At 45.7% G+C, this 19,033-nt stretch overlaps 1 pseudogene; it reads right to left on the reverse strand.

Moving 5' to 3' along the window:
* Positions 1-3,983: 3,983 nt before the first annotated feature.
* On the reverse strand, positions 3,984-4,485 carry LOC116479204 (large ribosomal subunit protein uL11-like; annotated as a pseudogene).
* Between the last annotated feature and the right edge of the window lie 14,548 nt (positions 4,486-19,033).

A 19,033-nucleotide genomic window follows, 5' to 3' on the forward strand; every position in this document is an offset into this window, starting at 1 on the left:
AATAATTTAAAAATGAAATGAGGAGAGCAATTTCATTCACAAAGCCTCCAAAATAATAAAATGAATGGGAAGAAATGTAATAAAAGAAGTGAATGACGTGGATACTAAAAATTACAAAAGATGCTGAGGAGAAGTTAAAGATATAAATAAATGGAGAGGCCGAGTGCGGTGGCTCATGCCTGTAATCTCAGCAATTTGGGAGGCCAAGGCAGGTGGATTACCTGAGGTCAGGAGTTCGAGACTAGCCTGGCAAACATGGGGAAACCTGATCTATACTAAAAAAAAACAAAAACAAAAACAAACAAACAAGCAAAAAAAACTTAGCTCCAGCTTAGAGCCAGACTCCATCTCAAAATTAATAGATAAATACATACATACATGCATACATAAATAGAGAAACAGTTTATACATTCATAATAGCATCTGAAATAATAAATGTAAGAAATAAAATGAACAAAAAGTGTCATCTTACAAAGCAGTAAAATAATATGAAAAAACCTCACTGACCACATCCTCCCTCATTCTTAGAAAGGGAATCATGGTCATAGTGGCTGGACCTGTGGCCGTGTAATTCTGTCCAAATATTCCTGAATGGAAATGTGAAAACAGCAGAATGAATTCCATTGAAAATAAGAAAACAAGAAGAAATACAGTCAGAACTCAAAAGAGTTTTTGAAGTGTTATTGGGATGGATTTTTTTTTTTTTTATAAGACAGAGACTCGCTCTGTCGCTGAAGCTGGAGTGCATGGTGCGATCTCAGCTCACTGCAACCTCCGCCTCCAGGGTTCAAGTGATTCTCCTGCCTCAGCCTCCTGAGTAGCTGGTATTATAGGCGTGCACCATCATGCCTGGCTAATTTTTGTATTTTTAGTAGAGATGGGGTTTCACCATGTTGGCCAGGCTGGTCTCGAACTCCTGACCTCAGGTGATCCGCCCACCTCGGCTTCCCAAAATACTGGCATTACAGGCATGAGCCACTGCGCCCGGCCTATTTGTTATTATTTGATAATATTTATATTATCACCTATCAATTTATGATGACAAGTTCACTTAACATAAGATCTATCTTCTCGGCAAATTTGTAAGGGTACAAGGCAGTCTAGTTCCCTGCACACACTAAGCCACACAGGAGACTCTAGGCCTTCCTCATCTTGCATGAAAAGTTGAAACTCAGGAGGGAAAAATGAGGAGGTATCAGTCATAGGAAAGAGATCTTGGTACCTTGCCTGTTCTTTCTAAGCCAATACTCTCAGCTCCTTAAAGGGGGCACTTTTATTTCATTTTATTTTTTTCCCTCAGGTATAAATAATTTAATTTTTTTCAGTTATAAGGCTAACACATACTCAATTTAAAAATCCAAATAAAAACACCTCGAGAAATGAAGAGCCATTTAAACTCCCTTGACCTAATATTAATTGCTACAAACATCTTGATTAATATTTTCCTACAAATCTCTCCTTCCATAAACGAGTGTGTAAATATGCATACATAATTTAACTTACATGTGGCGTCTATACACTTTTTTTTTCCTGTTTTGTTCACTCAACAAAATCCTTGGCATTTTCCATGTCAATGAAAGTTAAACAGCACCATCATTTTTAATGACCACACAGTATTCCATTGCACTGGGCGGGTGGGGGGCAGGGCATTGTTTATTTAAGTGTCCACTAAGTGGTGGGCAATATGTTTCTAATTCACTGCTCTTCATTCTACAAGTGTTTGCTGAGCATCTATTATGTGCCAGGCCCTAAGTACTGGCGATAGAGTGATAATCAAGACAGACAAGGTCCCTGGCCAAGTGAAGTCTCCATTCTAACGGCGGGAGAGGGACAGCGTACAAGTCAATGAATAGATAATTAGAAAGGAGGATGAACGTCAAGAGGAAATGAAGACGAATCTTCTTAGCGAAGGGATGGGTGTCAGGAGAGTGGACTTCTTTCAACACAGTGGTCTGGGAAGGCCCTTCTTGCTGAGATGATGCTGAGCAGAGACCTGGAGACTGTGGTGCAAAGCAGGAGGTCGGTGCATCCAGACAGAGACGCAGAGCCCCGAGGCAGGTAGGGACCTGGTGTCTTCAAGGAACAGCAGGAATGTCATGTGGCCTGAGGGCAGGGAGTGAGGGGCACAGGGACCAACGTGAAATTGGAAAGAAAAGTAAGTGTCCCGTAGGTCACAGACTTTGGGTTTTGGGCCATGTGCACTATGAAGTCACTGGAGATTTCAATGGTAACAAAACATAATCCGATTTATGCTTTTAAAGGATCACTCTGGGGCCAGGCGCGGTGGCTCACGCCTGTAATCCCAGCACTTTGGGAGACCGAGGAGGGCGGATCACGAGGTCAAGAGAGCGAGACCATTCCTGGCCAACGTGGTGAAACCCCGTCTCCACTAAAAATACAAATAAATTAGCCAGGCGTGGTGGTGGGTGCCTGTAATCCCAGCTACTGGGGAAGCTGATGCAGAAGAATTGCTTGAACCCGGGAGGCGGAAGTTGCAGTGAGCCAAGATTGCACCACTGCACTGCAGCCTGGGCGACAGAGCGAGACTCCATCTCAAAAAAAAAAAAAAGATCATTCTGCTACAATATGGAGAGGGGCAGCTGAGTAGCAAGAAATGAGCGTGGAGAGACCAGCTAGGGGATGTTCCCTGGACAAGGGGAGAGAGGGTGAACCTGGCGCCGTGGTGCTGGTAAGCCGTGTCTGCATGAGGACAGATTCTGAAGGTGGAACAAGGGGAGAGGGTGAGAAAGAGGAGCAGTCGAGGCGATTTCTAGGTCTGCAGCTTGTCCAGGTGGGTCGACGGGGAGAAAAACGTGGGAGAGCCACAATTTTAACTTTCTCATATTAATCCTTCCAGTGTTGGTTTCTGGGTGAATATGAGTCAATATGAATGTATATTCTGATTCCAATTCTTGGCACAATACAGCCACCATCCTGATGTCGTTTAATCCCTAAGAATACACCCTGGGATCTCTCCATAGAAGTACATAGGCTATTTTCTTTTTCTTTTTCTTTTTTTTTTTTTTGAGACAAGTCTCACTCTGTTGCCCATGCTGGAGTGTGGCGGCGCGATCTCGGCTCACTGCAAGCTCCACCTCCCAGGTTGAAGCAATTCTCCTACTCAGCCTCCCGAGATGAAATGATGGGGGCCCACCACCAGGCCCAGCTAATTTTTTTGTATTTTTAGTAGAAACAGGGTTTTACCATGTTGGCCAGGCTGGTCTCGAACTCCTGGCCTCAGGTGATCCACCCGCATCCACCTTCCAAAGTGCTGGGATTACAGTCAGGAGCCCGGCCCATGGGGTATTTTCACATATATTTCTCCCTGGCCTTCTAAATTCCAGACCGACTGATGAGAAGTCTGATGTAATTATGATAATAGAAACTTGGTACACCATGGTGTTTTTTCTCCCACCTTTGAAGTCTTCTTTATTTTCTTTTTCCTTTGAGATAATGCAGCTTGGTGAGTGCGGTGAGCCCTTAGGGAGGCATTTTTTTTCTCTCCCTTGCATCACTGCTGGCTGGCTTCCTCCTCTCTGCCCTTTACTTCTTTTTTTTTCATTCCAGCTCCTCAAGTTGCATGTTCAGTGATTAATTCTCTAAACTTCATAATTTCTTTTCTTTTTTCTTTTTTTTTCTTGAGATGGAGTCTCTGTCACCCAGGCTGAAGTACGGTGGCGCGATCTCAGTTCAGTGCAACCTCTGCCTCCCGGGTTCAAGTGATTCTCCTGCCTCAGTCTCCCGAGTAGCTGGGACTACAGGCGCCCGCCACCACGCCTGGCTAATTTTTTTTAGTAGAGACAGGGTTTGGGGTTTCACCGTGTTAGCCAGGGTGGTCTCGATCTCTGACCTCGTGATCCGCCCACTTCGTCCTCCCAAAGTGCTGGGATTACCGGTGTGAGCCACCTCGCCCAGCCCCGAACTTCATAATTTTTTTTTTTTTTTTGGCAAATGATCCTTTATTGAAATATTTTCCTTTGTGCTTAACTGGCTGGGCATTCCACTGCACCACTGTTGATGTCATCTATGAGGTCATGAGGGTGGTGGCCATCAACGTTACAGCCCACAGACTGGGCAGTCCCCAAGATCTCTTTAATGGTTCCAGAGAGTTCTCTGGCTAAGGATCGGTGCCGCATCTGTCCAGCAATGTTGACGATCTCATTAAAAGTGATATTCCCACTGTGTTGAATGTTTTTCTGTTTCTTTCTGTCTCTTGGTGGTTCCTTGAGGGCTTTGATGATCAGGGCAGAGGCAGAAGGCACCACCTCACTCTGGGCCTGTCTGTTCTGAATGGTCAGTTTCACTGTCATCCTCAGGCCCTTCCAGTCACCCGTTGCCTTGGCAATGTCATCACCAACCTTTTTTGGAGACAGACCCAGGGGGCCGATCTTGGGGGCCAGGGCAGAAGTGGCACCGACTTCACCTCAGGTATACGACTTTGATCTCGCTGGGGTCGAACTTTGGCGGCATGGTAAAGGCGGCTGGTGTCGGATGAACCCAGATTCAGGATGACCAAAGAAAGTTGCACCTTGGCCGGCCTCCTCCGAGCCGAAAGCCGAGAGCAAACTTCATAATTTCTAAAAAAAAAAAAAAACAAAACTGTGCTTAAAAAATACAAATTTCACTTTAAGTGTAATTTTTATTGCATCTAAGTTTCGATATGAATAACATTGTCTGTTCATTTCTAAATATGTCACAACTTCTGTTTTTTTAACAGTCACTCGGAAGTTATGCAGATTTTTGTTGTTGTTTTAAAAATGTGTGTTTTTAAATGTTAATTTTTGGTCTCTTATGTAATTTTTGTAGTCACAAAATATAGTTTCATTATATTAAATCTTTGGAATATTTTGAGACCTCGGTGGATTAAGAAGTGGTCAATTTTTGTAGATTTTTCATATGTTCTCGAAAAGAATGTGGGTTCTCCACTGGTGCTGTTTTGTACATATAAATACAACAACACACCAATAATGAAAATAACAATTATGATAACAATCATTAATAATTAATATTAGGCCGGGCGTGGTGGCTCATGCCTGTAATCCCAGCACTTTGGGAGGCCGAGGCAGGCGGATCACCTGTGGTCAGGAGTTTGAGATCAGCCTGGCCAATATGGTGAAACCCCGTCCCTACTAAAAATACAAAAATAGCTGGGCGTGGTGGCAGAGGCCTGTAATCCCAGCTACTCAGGAGGCTGAGGCAGGAGAATCACTTGAACCTGGGAAGCAGAGGTTGCAGTGAGCCAAGACTGTGCCACTGCACTCCAGCCTGGGTGACAAGAGTGAAACTCCATCTCAAAAAATAAATAAGTAAATAATAATAATCAATATTAGAACTCTTAGTAATGTTAGGCTCAGTCTGACTACTTTTTATTTTTAAGAAAGCATGCTTACTTTTGCCTTTCATTTTTCTATATTTTTAAAAAACTTTGTAAACATTTATGGGGTACAAGTGTAATTTTGTTGCATGTGATGAAATCAGGAAATGTTGTTGCATAGTGATGAAATCAGGACTTCCAGGGTATCCATCGCCCAAATAATGTGCATTGTACCCATTAAGTAATTTTCTTTTCTTTTCTTTTTTTTTTTTTTTTTTGAGACACAGTCTTGCTCTGTCTCCCAGGGTGAAGTACAGTGGTGCAATCTTGGCTCACTGCAGCCTCCGTCTCCCGTGTTCAAGCGATTCTCCTGCCTCAGCCTCCTGAGTAGCTGGGATTACAGGTGTACACCACCACACCCGGCTAATTTTTTGTATTTTTAGTAGAGACAGGGTTTCTCCATGTTGGCCAGGCTGGTCTCGAACTCCTGACCTCAGGTAATCTGCCCGCCTTGGCCTCCCAAAATGCTGGAATTACAGGCGTGAGCCACCACGCCCGGCCCCCCTTCCTCATTCTTAGAAAGGGAATCATGGTCATAATGGTTGACCTGTGGCCGTGTAATTCTGTCCAAATATCCCTGAATGGTAAATGTGAAAACAGTAGACTGAATTCCATTGAAAATAAGAAGAAATAAAGTCAGAAGGCAAAAGTGTTTTTGAAGCGTTATTGGGATGGAATTTTTTTTTTTTTTTTTTTTTTTTTTGAGATGGAGACTGGCTCTGTCACCCAGGCTGGAGTGCAGTGGTGCGATCTTGGCTTACTGCAACCTCTGCCTCCCGGGTTCAACTGATTCTCCTGCTTCAGCCTCCTGAGTAGCTGGTATTACAGGTGCATACCATCATGCCTGGCTAATTTTTGTATTTTTAGTAGAGATGGGGTTTCACCATGTTGGCCAGGCTGGTCTCGAACTCCTGACCTCAAGTGATATGCCCACCTTGGCCTCCCAAAATGCTGGCATTACAGGCATGAGCCACTGCGCCCGGCCTATTTGTTATTATTTGATAATATTTATATTATCACCTATCAATTTATGATGACAAGTGCACTTAACATAAGATTTATCTTCTCAGCAAATTTGTAAGGGTACAAGGCAGTCTCGTTCCCTGCACACACTAAGCCACACAGGAGACTCTAGGCCTTCCTCATCTTGCGTGATTGAAACTCAGGAGGGAAAAATGAGGAGGTATCAGTCATAGGAAAGAGATCTTGGTACCTTGCCCGTTCTTTCTAAGCCAATACTCTCAGCTCCTTAAAGGGGGCACTTTTATTTCATTTTATTTTTTTCCCTCAGGTATAAATAATTTAATTTTTTTCAGTTATAAGGCTAACACATACTCAATTTAAAAATGCAAATAAAAACACCTCGAAAAATGAAGAGCCATTTAAACTCCCTTGACCTAATATTAATTGCTACAAACATCTTGATTAATATTTTCCTACAAATCTCTTATTACTGAATTAATGGCTAGTTATTAAGTAATTTCAGTCTGAGTACCATTAACATAATCATTCACTGGATAATCACAACAGTTCTATGAGTTAGGCAGCATTGCTTTTTTATTTTACAGAGGAAGAGGCAGAGAAACAGAGAGGTTAATAAACTTAGTTTAAAGTGAAAGAGCTTATAACTGACACTACCAAAATTAAAATCTAGAGATCCAGCCTCTGGAATTGCACTAGATAAATAAAGTTATGCACCCATAACTTTCCCCATACTCCCTATGTACTAGGTCTATTCAGTCATCATTCATTCAGAAATATTTATTATGTACTATGTTCTAGGGAGTGTTCCAGGTGCAGGGACGCTGTAGGAAACACTGCAGAAAAAAAAATGTATGGTTTCATGGGGATACATTGTAGTGGGAAGGCAGATAGTCTACAATATTAATAAGTAAAATACGTGCACATATGCTGAAGATTAATGATACATGCTGAAGAAAGAAAAAAGGCAGCGAGAGGTGATATGAAATCGGGAGGGAGTGTTGCAACTTCAGACAGGATGGTCCAAGAAGGTCTGAAGGATAAGGAGATACTGAGGTTGACAGTGAAGGAGAGGGAGGGGTGAGTCTTGTGCCTGTCTGGGTGAAGCCATTCCAGGTCGAGAATGGCATGTGGATAAACCCTGAGGCAGATGCATGCTTGATGTTTTTTAGTTATAGCAAGGAGGTCACTGGGACTGTATCACAGTCAGTGAAAAGTAGAGTCGGAGGAGACGCTATCAAAGCACTAACCCAAGCTGGGGGAGAGAAGATGCAGTCGTGTCAGTGTGACTGAGGCGGGAAGTCCTGGAAAGTTTCTGAGCAGAAGAGTGGCACAGAGAGGCGGATGTTTTTATTGTGTTGTGTTGTTATTTTACTACCCAATTGCATTTTATTATTAGCATACCTTATTTTATGAAATTAGACCTGCATTTTGGAGGGAGAGTCTGATTTTCGTGAAGGCATGTGGTATGCTTGTGACGATGACGCCAGCATTCCAGGTAAGCTGCCGTCAGCCTTATCTCCGGGACATCTTGATGCAAGATGCTAATCAAATTAATTAACTCCCTGAGCGTCACTGTTCTCATCTGTAAAACTGGCCTAACGATGAAAACATCTTCCCCAAGTTGTGAGAATTAAAGAAACTACCCATGAGGGATACTCAGAGCAGGGTCTGGCACAGAGCAACAGCTCAGGAAAGTTACCTCTTCCTTTGATTGCCTCGTGCAATTCTGACTTCAGGAAGGTCTTACCGATACATTTTAGACAAAAATGTGACGACGCCACGCTTAGGCTCAAAACCTGTCCCACTCTCGTGAGGGTAAGATACCAAAACTCTACTTGGCGTTTTTGAGACTCCTGCTCAATCCATACACATACTCCTCTTCATTATTTTTCCATCTGGAGTCCACTCACAACAGGCAAATTATATCCTGATGGGGGCTTTCACAGAAGCTGTCTCCTCCGTCCACGTCTCCCCTCCAGCTGCTCTTCCTGTCGCCAGCTCGTCAGTCCTCAGCCCCGATTCCACTCTACGCTGCAGGTGGCTTCCCTGGGGTCAGCTCTCAGGGTCAAGTCTCTTTCTTTTCTTTTCTGTTTCCTTCCTTCCTTCCTTCCTTCCTTCCTTCCTTCCTTCCTTCCTTCCTTCCTTCCTTCCTTCCTTCCTTCTGTCCTTCCTTCTTCTTTTCTTTTTCTTTCTTTCTTTCTTGACAGAGTCTCGCCCTGTTGCCCAGGATGGAGTGCAGTGGTGCCATCTTGGCTCACTGCAACCTCTCTCTCCTGGGTTCAAATGATTCTCCTGCCTCAGCCTCCTGAGTAGCTGGGGTTACAGGCACACGCCACCACGCCTGGCTAATTTTTGTATTTTTAGTAGAGACGGGGTTTCCCCATGTTGGCCAGGCTGGTCTCAAACTTCTGACCTCAGGAGATCCACCCGCGTTGGCCTCCAGAAGTGCTGGGATTACAGGAGTGAGCCACCGTGCCCGGCCAAGTCCCCTTTTCACACAAGGTCATAGGATTTTTTTTTTTTTTTCTTTAGAGCACTTACGACATCAGCAGATACAGCTCTCAGTGCAACAAAAACTCATGGCTCTCTTACGTGGTGTAGAGTTGTCCCTGGAGGCAGCAGTCCCATGAGGGACGCTGTCTCTGTCCTTCTTGGACTTAGCTGTGGACTCCTGACTAATTCCCACCCTTGGAATGTGAGCAGCAGTGATAAGCGACATTCAGAGTTTTTATTTAAAAGGCACGGATGAGCCCTTTCCTCTTTCCCCTCGCTGGTAACAGAACACTCCAAGGTTCTAGGGGAGGTTGGACCCCAAAGTTGGAAGAATCTGGGCACCTGAGTCACCCAGTGGAGGAGCTCCAACTGCCAACCTGGGACCCCATATGGAAGTGTCACCCAGTGAGAAGTGACCATTCCATTGTGACAAACTGCAGGTATTTCGAGGCTAATTTGTTAAAATCTACCATTAATATGTTTTATGTGACTTTTTTTTTTTTTTTTTAAGATGGAGTTTTGCTTTTGTTGCCCAGGCTGGAGTGCAATGGTGCAATCTCGGCTCACCACAACCTCCGCCTCCAGGTGCAAGCAATTCTCCTGCCTCAGCCTTTTGAGTAGCTGGGATTGTAGGCATGCGCCACCATGCCTGGCTAATTTTTTTGTATTTTTAGTAGAGATGGGGTTTCACCATGTTGGTGAGGCTGGTCTTGAACTCCTGACCTCAAGTGATCCACCTGCCTCGGCCTCCCAAAGTGCTGGGATTACAGGTGTGAGCCACCATGCCCGGCCTATATGACGTTTGAATAGTCAGAGGTGTGCCCTCCACATTAGACTGTGAGGTCCGTTGACTTGTGTGGCTTGTCTCTGACACAGACTCAAGCCCTTAATAGGTGCCTGGAAATGTATGTTTTCGTTCACACAAAAAGGAAGTTGACCAAGCCCCCTTGATGAAGCCTCACTGGGGAGGTGGCCCATCGAAGGTTGTATATTCTGGATGGGGCGAAGGCAGCGTCGCCGTCTCCTTCAAGTCTGACCTCCAGGTTGGTGTTCAGATTCCCCCTCCACACCCCATAGCCATGGTTGCCTGTCTGGATTTGGTGTTTGGGTGAGAGATCACGTTCGGGCTGGGCATATGGATGATGATGTCCAAGGACACAGTTCTCCCCTTTACCTCAGTCACGGGAAGGAAGAACTAAGCCTCATGGTGCCTTCCTGGGAGGCACTTGGTAAGAAGCCACAAGACGGTCGGGACTGAGTCTCTGAGCACCACATCCCGAGCATCTGCCGTCTGCACAGCGGGGCCGGCGCAGGCAGCACGGTGCCCCTTCCCACGCTTTCTTCCTGGACTTTCACTTGACCAGTCTTGGCATGGCAGGCGAGGGATGGAGGGATCGGGGCTGGGAGGCGGGGAAGACAGCTCTCTCCCTGGGCCCGTGTCTGGTTAGATCAATGCTGTGGGAGCTTAGCGATTGAAGAGGGAGCAGAGACGATGGCAGGAAGGTATTATCTGCTCAAGCCTCAGGCTTCGCAGCCCAGGCTGGGACCAAGAGCTTACAGACGTCAGCGAGTGCAGATTTTGAGCGAAGTGCTGAGCATTTTAAATCCAGATTTCTCTTCCAGAGCTGAGTCTGGGCCACAGGACCTGAACACAGGAGGGTCAGTCTCTCTGGTAATGGTGACGGTCTGTCTTCTTGGAGCAACACAACGGACTCCCACCAGGACAGTGGATGCTGGGTACTGAAGGGCTGCGCTGAGAGGGTTACTTTGGCAGTGGTTCTGGAGTCTAAATTTCCAAGGGCCTGGAACTCATGAGACTCTAGGTGCTGTTCTTTTCTGGAGAACTTCTCCAGAGTCACCATCCTGGCTGGTCCAGACTCAACATTCCACCTGAAGAGCTCTGGGGACCTCTGGGGCTGGGAGCCTTCTGGGCCTGATGAGTTCTGTTGGGATGGAGAAGACGATCTTGAAGTTAAAGATAAAGATTTCAGTGGGAGTCCAGGAAAACGTCCAGGCTGTCCATCAAACCCACAACAGCAAACGTCTCAGGACTTTGCCATGGTCACCGCGGCAGCCAAAACCACAGCTGTGATGTGGGGCTGGACTCATACCCAGAGGTTGTCTGGGTTCAGGTTCTGCACTACCGGTTCAGAGAAAGAGGAAATGGAGTGGGCCGTGTGCACTCCGTCCTTCATCGAACTCCAGAACTAAGGGAACTGGGAGGGGAGAAGCCCATCACCCTTGCACGGAGCTGCCTCCCTCGGTTCTAGTGGTTTCTACTTCTCCCTGCAGGTTAGCTAAGACGTGCATGGGTTCCAGAAGGAACATGGAGATGTTTCTCTTTGATGTTACTTGAAACTTTGGTTTGGATTTCCTTCTAAGATCAGGAGAGTCAATCACCCAACACGGTCCATCAATCGGGTGTCACGACATCATGCTCGTTGGCTATACACTCTCAGGTACATTTCTTCTTGAGATTATTTTTCACATGAGGCAGAGATGTGTGGCTGCTCACCAGAAAAAAAGAATTCTGTACTTCCCTTACAGTGCAAGCACTGGAACCTCTGGGAGGTGGCTACCCTCGCCAAGGGACTGTTTTTCTAGTCTCCTTTGCACCCATGTGTGACTGAGCATAATGACTAGTTAGAGCCAAAAATCTGGACAGAAATGATGTGCGTCCGTCAATTTTGCAAATTTACAAATATTTTCTGTGTCTCCTCTTTCTGTCTGAAGTATGGGACACCATTGCCCAAGGGGATGATGTGAGCACAATGGAAGAAGCCGGTGTCCCTGAGTCATCCTGGGGAAAAAAACTCAAATTCTGCCCAGAGAAACCCTCATTGGTCATTGACATGAGTGAGATGCCAAACCTCATTGTGTTAAGCCATCGATATTTTTTTTTTTTTTTTTTGAGACGGAGTCTCGCTCTGTCGCCCAGGCTGGAGTGCAGTGGCGGGAACTCGGTTCACTGCAAGCTCCGCCTCCCGGGTTCACGCCATTCTCCTGCCTCAGCCTCCTGAGTAGCTGGGACTACAGGCGCCCGCGCAACCACGCCTAGCTAATTTTTTGCATTTTCAGTAGAGACGGGGTTTCACCTTGTTAGCCAGGACGGTCTCGATCTCCTGACCTTGTGATCTGCCCGCCTCGGCCTCCCAAAGTGCTGGGATTACAGGCGTGAGCCACCGCGCCTGGCCGGTATTTTAAGACTTACTTATTATGGTGGTTAGTGTCACCCTAACTCTTATCTCACAATGGTAGCTAAATAATTTGTGATTTGCTCTTTGATCCTGTCCCTATCATCATTAGACTCAGAGCTCTGTTGATGGCAGGGGCTGGATCTGTTTTGCTCACTCCTGAATCTCAAACACCAAGCAGATAATAAGCAATTGATAAATATTGGTTGATCGGCTTCTGAAGAAAGAATATTCACACATTTATATTTACAAAAGTTTATAAGGGAAGTAGCCAAGTGTGGTGGCTCACACCTGTAATCCTAGCACTTTGGGAGGTTGAGGCGGGCGGATCACCTGAGGTCAGGAATTCCAGACTATACTGGCTGATGTGGGGAAACCCCGTCTCTACTGAAAATACAAAATTAGCTGGGTGTGGTGGCACATGCCTGTAATCCCAGCTACTCAGGAGGCTGAGGCATGAGAATCACTTGAACTTGGGACGCGGAGGTTGCAGTGAGCCAAGATCATGCCATTGCACTCCAGCCTGCGTGACAGAGCGAGACTCCATCTCAAAAAAAAAAGGAAAGATAGGTTTATAGGGGAAGTGGCTTGTCCGAGATCTCTGAGGCTGTGTGTGGGACAGGACGTCACAGGAGAAGCTCATTCTGGCTGATTTCCCAGCTGGTGTTCCACAACTCTCTCAGTATCTTAGGAACCAAGCTACCACGACACACCTATTAGAGTGGCCAAATTCTAAAGCGTAGACAACACCACATACTGGCCTACTGGCGAGGATGTGGAGCAACAGGAACGCTCATTCATTGCTGCTGGGATGGCGAAATGGTACAGCCGCTTTGGGAGACAGTGCGGCAATGTCTTCTGAAACTAAATATAGCTTTACCATGTAATCCAGCAATTGCATTCCTTGGTGTTTACTCAAGGGAGCTGAAAACGTATGGTCACATAAAACACGCACATGGATCTTTACGGTAGCTTTATTCATAATTGCCCAAACTTGGAAGCAACCAAGATGCCCTTCAGTAAGTGAGTGGATTAACTATGTGTCGAGACAATGGAATATTATCCCGTGCTAAGAAGAGACGAGCTCTCAAGTCATGAAAAGACGTGGAGGAGAGTCCAATGTATATCACTACACGAAATAAGCCCGCCCAAATGGGGTATCCACTGTCTGATTCCAACTATGTGACAGTCTGGAAAAGGCGAAGCTATAGAAAGAGGGAAAAGCTCATTGGTTGCCAGAATAAAAGGCTTGGACAAGAGGAAATAATCCCAGTGGAAATAGAGAAATGCAGGAACAAATGAAGAGCAACAGAAGAAGCTAAATATTTGGGTAAAGATAGGAATTTTGAATGATGATTTCATTATTAATGAATTAAGGAGACATTGATGCATGCTTATTCTATATTTGATGACATTGCAAACATTGTTTTGAAAACTATACTTTGCACTAAAATTAAAATTGAGCGCCTGTAATCCCAGCACTTTGGGAGGCCAAGGCAGATGAATCACCTGAGGTCAGGAGTTCGAGACCAGCCTGGCCAACATGGCGAAACCCCGTCTCTGCTAGAAATACAAAAATTATCTGGGCGTGGTGGCACGTTCCTGTTATCCCAGCTACTCAGGAGGCTGAAGCAGGAGAATCACTTGAACTCTGGAGGCAGAGGTTGCAGTGAGCCGAGATGGTGCCACTGCCCTCTAGCCTGGGTGACAGAGTGAGAGTCTGTCTCAACAACAGCAACAACAACAACAACAACAACAACAAAATGACAGCATGGCTCAAGTGTGTTGGCTCACGCCTGTAATCCTAGCACTTCGGGAGGACGAGGTGGGTGAGCTTGAGCTCAGGAGTTCGAGACCAGCCTGGGCAACAAGACAAAACCCCATCTCTATCAAACAAAACAAAATTTTGCGGAGTGTGGTGGTGCGTGCTTGTGGTCCCAGCCACTCAGGAGGCTGAGGTGGGAGGATCTCTGGACCCCAGGAAGTGGAGGCTGCAGTGAGCTGAGATTGTGCTAATACACTCCAGCCTGGGTGACGGAGCGAGACCCTGTCTCAAATAAATGAATAAATAAATAAATAAATAAATTTTAAAGATGACAGCCTACATATATATACACACACATGCCAAACAGCTACATTGATGAGATAACACTATATATACAAAAGTGCAAGGAAAATTTTTTTTTTTTTTTTTGAGACGGAGTCTCGCTCCGTTGCCCAGACTGGAGTGCAGTGGGGCGATCTCGGCTCACTGCAACCTCCACCTCTCGGGTTCACGCCATTCTCCTGCCTCAGCCTCCCGAGTAGCTATGACTACAGGCACCCGCCACCACGCCCGGCTAATTTTCTGTATTTTTAGTAGAGATGGGGTTTCACTGTGTTAGCCAGGGTGGTCTTGATCTCCTGACCTTGTGATCCACCCGCCTCGGCCTCCTAAAGTGCTGGGATTACAGGCGTGAGCCACCGCACCCGGCTGTGCAAGGAAAATTTGAATGTAAGACTTCAGATGCTGGTTACGGTAGCTGAGGTAGGAGGGGGAAACAGGATGGAGTATACACTACAGAAATTTCATGCTTCATCAAGCCTCTGATTTCCCTGGAGCATGTTGACTTCACGTTGATTTTTTTTACATGTTCTGTAAAAATTTTTTTTTCTTTAAATTGGCCTTTGAAAATTTACCTGTGGTAAAGGCTTGACAATCAGCTCTCTTCAAAACAAGCAAAAAGAAAAACAAAAAACAACCCTGACATGTAGCATTTGCCGATTTCTCTGGTGTAAATACTCACAGCATGGCTTTGACATGAGTTTCACATTTGGTAAAAGCAAATAGTGCCTACTTTGAATAGAAGGATTGGGACAGATATGGGTCTTGTCAGGCACTAATTAGGGACTAAGGCTTGTCTAATATTGCCTTGGCTCTCATGCAAAAAATAAAGTAAAATTTGGGAATTTGTGTTGCTTCCTCAGCCCCATCCTGGGTAAAATCGGAGACGTATACAGGGCAGGGAGAAGCTGTTTATTTCCGTGCCTGTGGTTGGACCTTGTTAAAGATTTGAGCTGTGATGCTGGCACCTGGCAGACCACATCCTGTGTGTTTTTCAGTTTTGCTCAATTCCTGACCTTGGTACAGCAGAAGCTTTTTCACTTCTATGACACCTGCTATGTCTTGGTAAACCCTGGAAGAGAAGAGAGGACAAGGTTAAAATGCTGTTCCGAGGACCTGGTCTCTCCACAGTGCAGGCTGGAGGTGGCAACCCGTGGAAAGCCAAGTTCATCCACCAGCGGAGCCCAGGCCAGGCTGCCAAGGCTGATATTCAGGACAAAGCCAGGGACAGGTCGGGAATCCTGTGGAGATGATCATCGTCTTGAGGTCTTCCTTCCAGGGTTCCATCGGGGCCAGAAGATGGAAAGAGAAATGGATGAGTCCCTGCTACCACCCCACCCTCAGGTTGCTTTTTTGGCTGAACAAGAAGGGTCCTCCCAGGCAGGAAGGGTGGGGTGCAGAAACGTGAGCCAACGTGGATGACTTGGGGAGGGCTTTGCAGTTGAATCTCCTGAAAACAGCAAGAAGTACAGACCTCCAGGCATTCTAGACTCAGATTCTGTAGACGCTTCCCTTTGGCCGAGCCAAGCCAGGGTTGCTCAGGAACTGGGGTCCTTGAGATTGGATTAGATTGGACGGAATCACACAGGATTGCAATGTGCAGAACTGTGAGGACCAGGGTTTAGCTTGAGTTCCCCAGTCTGTCCACGAGGTCCAAGCTTGAGATCATCACGGTGACCACATCTCAGGAGGAAGATAGGTCAGCAGCGCAGTGTTGTGCTGGAATAGTTTTGAAATATTTGAACTATTCTAATGCAAACTCCTCTTTGAATGACATTTCACGTTGCATCTTATGTCATTTTATTTCTGTAGATGTTGTCTTTCTACTTGACATTTAATTGGTGTTCAATTTGATTTAAGTTGCAAATATTGTGTATGTATCTGAGTCCAGTGTGAGAATCAATACTCCATGCCTGTGCATCCGACACCAAGTAACTTTTTTTTTTTTTTTTTCTGAGATGGAGTCTTGCTCTGTTGCCCAGGCTGGAGTACAGTGGCATGATCTTGGCTCACTGCAACCTCTGCCTCCCAGGTTCAAGGGATTCTCCTGCCTCAGCCTCCTGTGTAGCTGAGATTATAGGTGTGCGCCACCACGCCTGGCTAATTTTTGTATTTTTAGTAGACAGGGAGTTTCACCATGTTGGCCAGGATGGTCTCGAACTCCTGACCTCGTGATCCACCCGCCTTGGCCTCCCAAAGTGCTGGGATTACAGGCGTGAGCCACTGTGCCCAGGCCAAGTAACATTTTTGAGTGAGTAAGCTGTGATGTTCTGAATGTGTAGCATGTCTTGGACACAGACCTTCTCCAGCTGGGATGAAAGTCTTAGAGGAATGCAAAGGTGGAGGGGCCCTCTGAGAATATGGAACGATGACAGCTCTGCATCACCCCTTTTACGGAAAACCCCAGAATAACTGCCCACGTGTTCTGTGACCTTTGACGTCGATTCTGTCCGCAGGAGGAATCTTCCGAGTAGTGAGGAAAATCTTGGATATGTTGGTGGTTTCACAACTGTCAGAATTCACTGAATCGCACAGATTCAATGAAGGCAGTTTGTCTGCCAAGGATTCCTTGATAAAGCTGATTAAAAATCGCTAATGAAGACCTACAGTGAAAAGAGGCAGGGAGGAGAATCTAATACATAGAAACCATTCTGCACGTGAAAGAAGAGTCAGAAGCAGGAAAGTCATTCTCAGGAACCACTGTGTTTTGGCCTCGTGTTCAAGGCTAAGTTTCAAAACAAATGTCGTATTCCTTGCAACTACGAGAAGTTGGTGAGTGATTTGAAATCATTCTTAAGATGAGGTGGAAGCTTTTGGAATCTGTACCCCTGCACTTTATCCTTCTCCCCGTGATTTACAAAATCATGAAAATAAAGCTCAGTTAATTCATCATCATCAAGGTGAGAACCAGGTTCAGTATTCAGCTTGAGTCTGGGGATTCCGTCTTTCTTTAACTTTTGACTGCACAGCCTTCACTTAGTTTTTATATCTCTGAGGCATTAAAACAATCTTTATTTATTTATTTATTTTTTGAGACAGAGTCTGGCTCTGTCTCTCAGGCTGGAGTGCAGTGGCGCGATCTCGGCTCACTGCAACCTCCGCCTCCCGGGTTCCCGCCGTTCTCTCGCCTCAGCCTCTCCGAGTAGCTGGGACTACAGGCGCCCGCCACCACGCCCGGCTAATTTTTTTTTTTGTATTTTTGGTAGGGACGGGGTTTCACTGTGTTAGCCAGGATGGTCTCGATCTCCTGACTTCGTGATCCGCCCGCCTCGGCCTCCCAAAGTGCTGGGATTACAGGCATGAGCCACCGTGCCCGGCCTAAAAAAGTCTTTAATATATTATATTAAGCAGTTTTAGTTGGTTTATTGTTATTTTTTCGATGGATTGCTGTCTTATGGACTTAGTCTAACATATTCACAGAAAGTTGGATTAGATTGGAAGAACGTACCTGGGACTGCATTGTGCAGAACTCTTTGAGGACCAGGATTTAGCTTGAGTTCCCCTGTCTGTCCACAAGATCCCAGCTTGAGATCATTACAGCCACCACGTCTCGGGAGGAGGACTAGTCTGCAACGCAGTGATTATAATGGAATGTTTCAATGTTTTTGAAATGTTTGGACTACTCTGATGCAAAAAACTTTCTTTTTATTTTTGAGACAGAGTCTCACTCTGTCACCTAGGGTGGCTTTTTTTTTTTTTTTGAAACCCTCTGTTATTAAGAGATAAATATGATTCCCAGGAACATTGCTCTGTTCTGCTTTAGGTATTATTGGTCATATCTGGTCATACGCCCTGCTCTGAATCAAACCCTGAAAATGGGATTGCTAAAATCGCCTTAATCTAAACTCCATTTCCCTCCTACTTGCTCCCTGGGCTTGGAGCATAGCCACTCAAACAGAACTGGTTTTTGGTTAGTAAGGAAGAAGTGAGCAACGGCTGTGGTGTAGACCCTCATCAATGTCTGTGACAGTTACACCTGGAGACAAGCTCCCCAGTGTCCTCAGAAGCAGCGGAGATGAGAATCCATGATAGGGTGGGCTGCTGTCCCCCTCAGCTCCATGATGCCGAAATGCACTGCTGGTCCTGGTCCTGCTTCTCATTCCACACCCAGCTGAGTGCCCATCCGGCCCCAGACCTCAATGCCAGGTTCTAAGCACCGTCTCCCGGCCATTCAACCCCTTCAGGATTTTGCATGTGCTGTTGGACCACGTTGCCCCCTCCTGGAGCCAAATGACACTGTGGGAGGAGGGGAAGAGAACTCATTAGTAGAGAGAGAGAGAGTGTGTGTGTGTGTGTGTGTGTGTGTGTGTGTGAATGTGTGTGTGTATTATACCTAATATATATAATAACAATTAAAATTGTTAATGGGGCTGGGCGCGGTGGCTCACGCCTGTAATCCCAGCACTTTGGGAGGCTGAGACTGGCAGATCACATGAGGTCAGGAGTTCAAGACCAGCCTGGTCAACATGGTGAAACCTCGTCTCTACTAAAATACAAAAATTAGCCGGCCGTGGTGGCGTGCGCCTGTAGTCCCCTCTACTCAGCAGGCTGAGGCAAGAGAATTGCTTGAGCCTGGGAGGTGGAGGTTGCAGTGAGCCAAGATCACACCATTGCACTCCAGCCTGGGCAACAGAGCGAGACTCCATCTCCACACACACATACACACACACACACACACATACACACACACAAATTGTTAAATGTATATGTATAATTATAATAGTTTATATATATTAACAATTATATATAAACTTGCATATGTATAGTATTTGCTGTATTATTATATATAAACGTGTAAGTAATGACTGTGTATAAAGTAGATAAACAGTTTTAACTAATAATCAATATTATATTAATTATATTATGATTAGATGTAATAATTAT

The sequence above is a fragment of the Hylobates moloch genome, unplaced genomic scaffold, assembly GCF_009828535.3.
Source record: "Hylobates moloch isolate HMO894 unplaced genomic scaffold, HMol_V3 SCAFFOLD_12, whole genome shotgun sequence".
Classification (NCBI taxonomy): Eukaryota; Metazoa; Chordata; class Mammalia; order Primates; family Hylobatidae; genus Hylobates; species Hylobates moloch.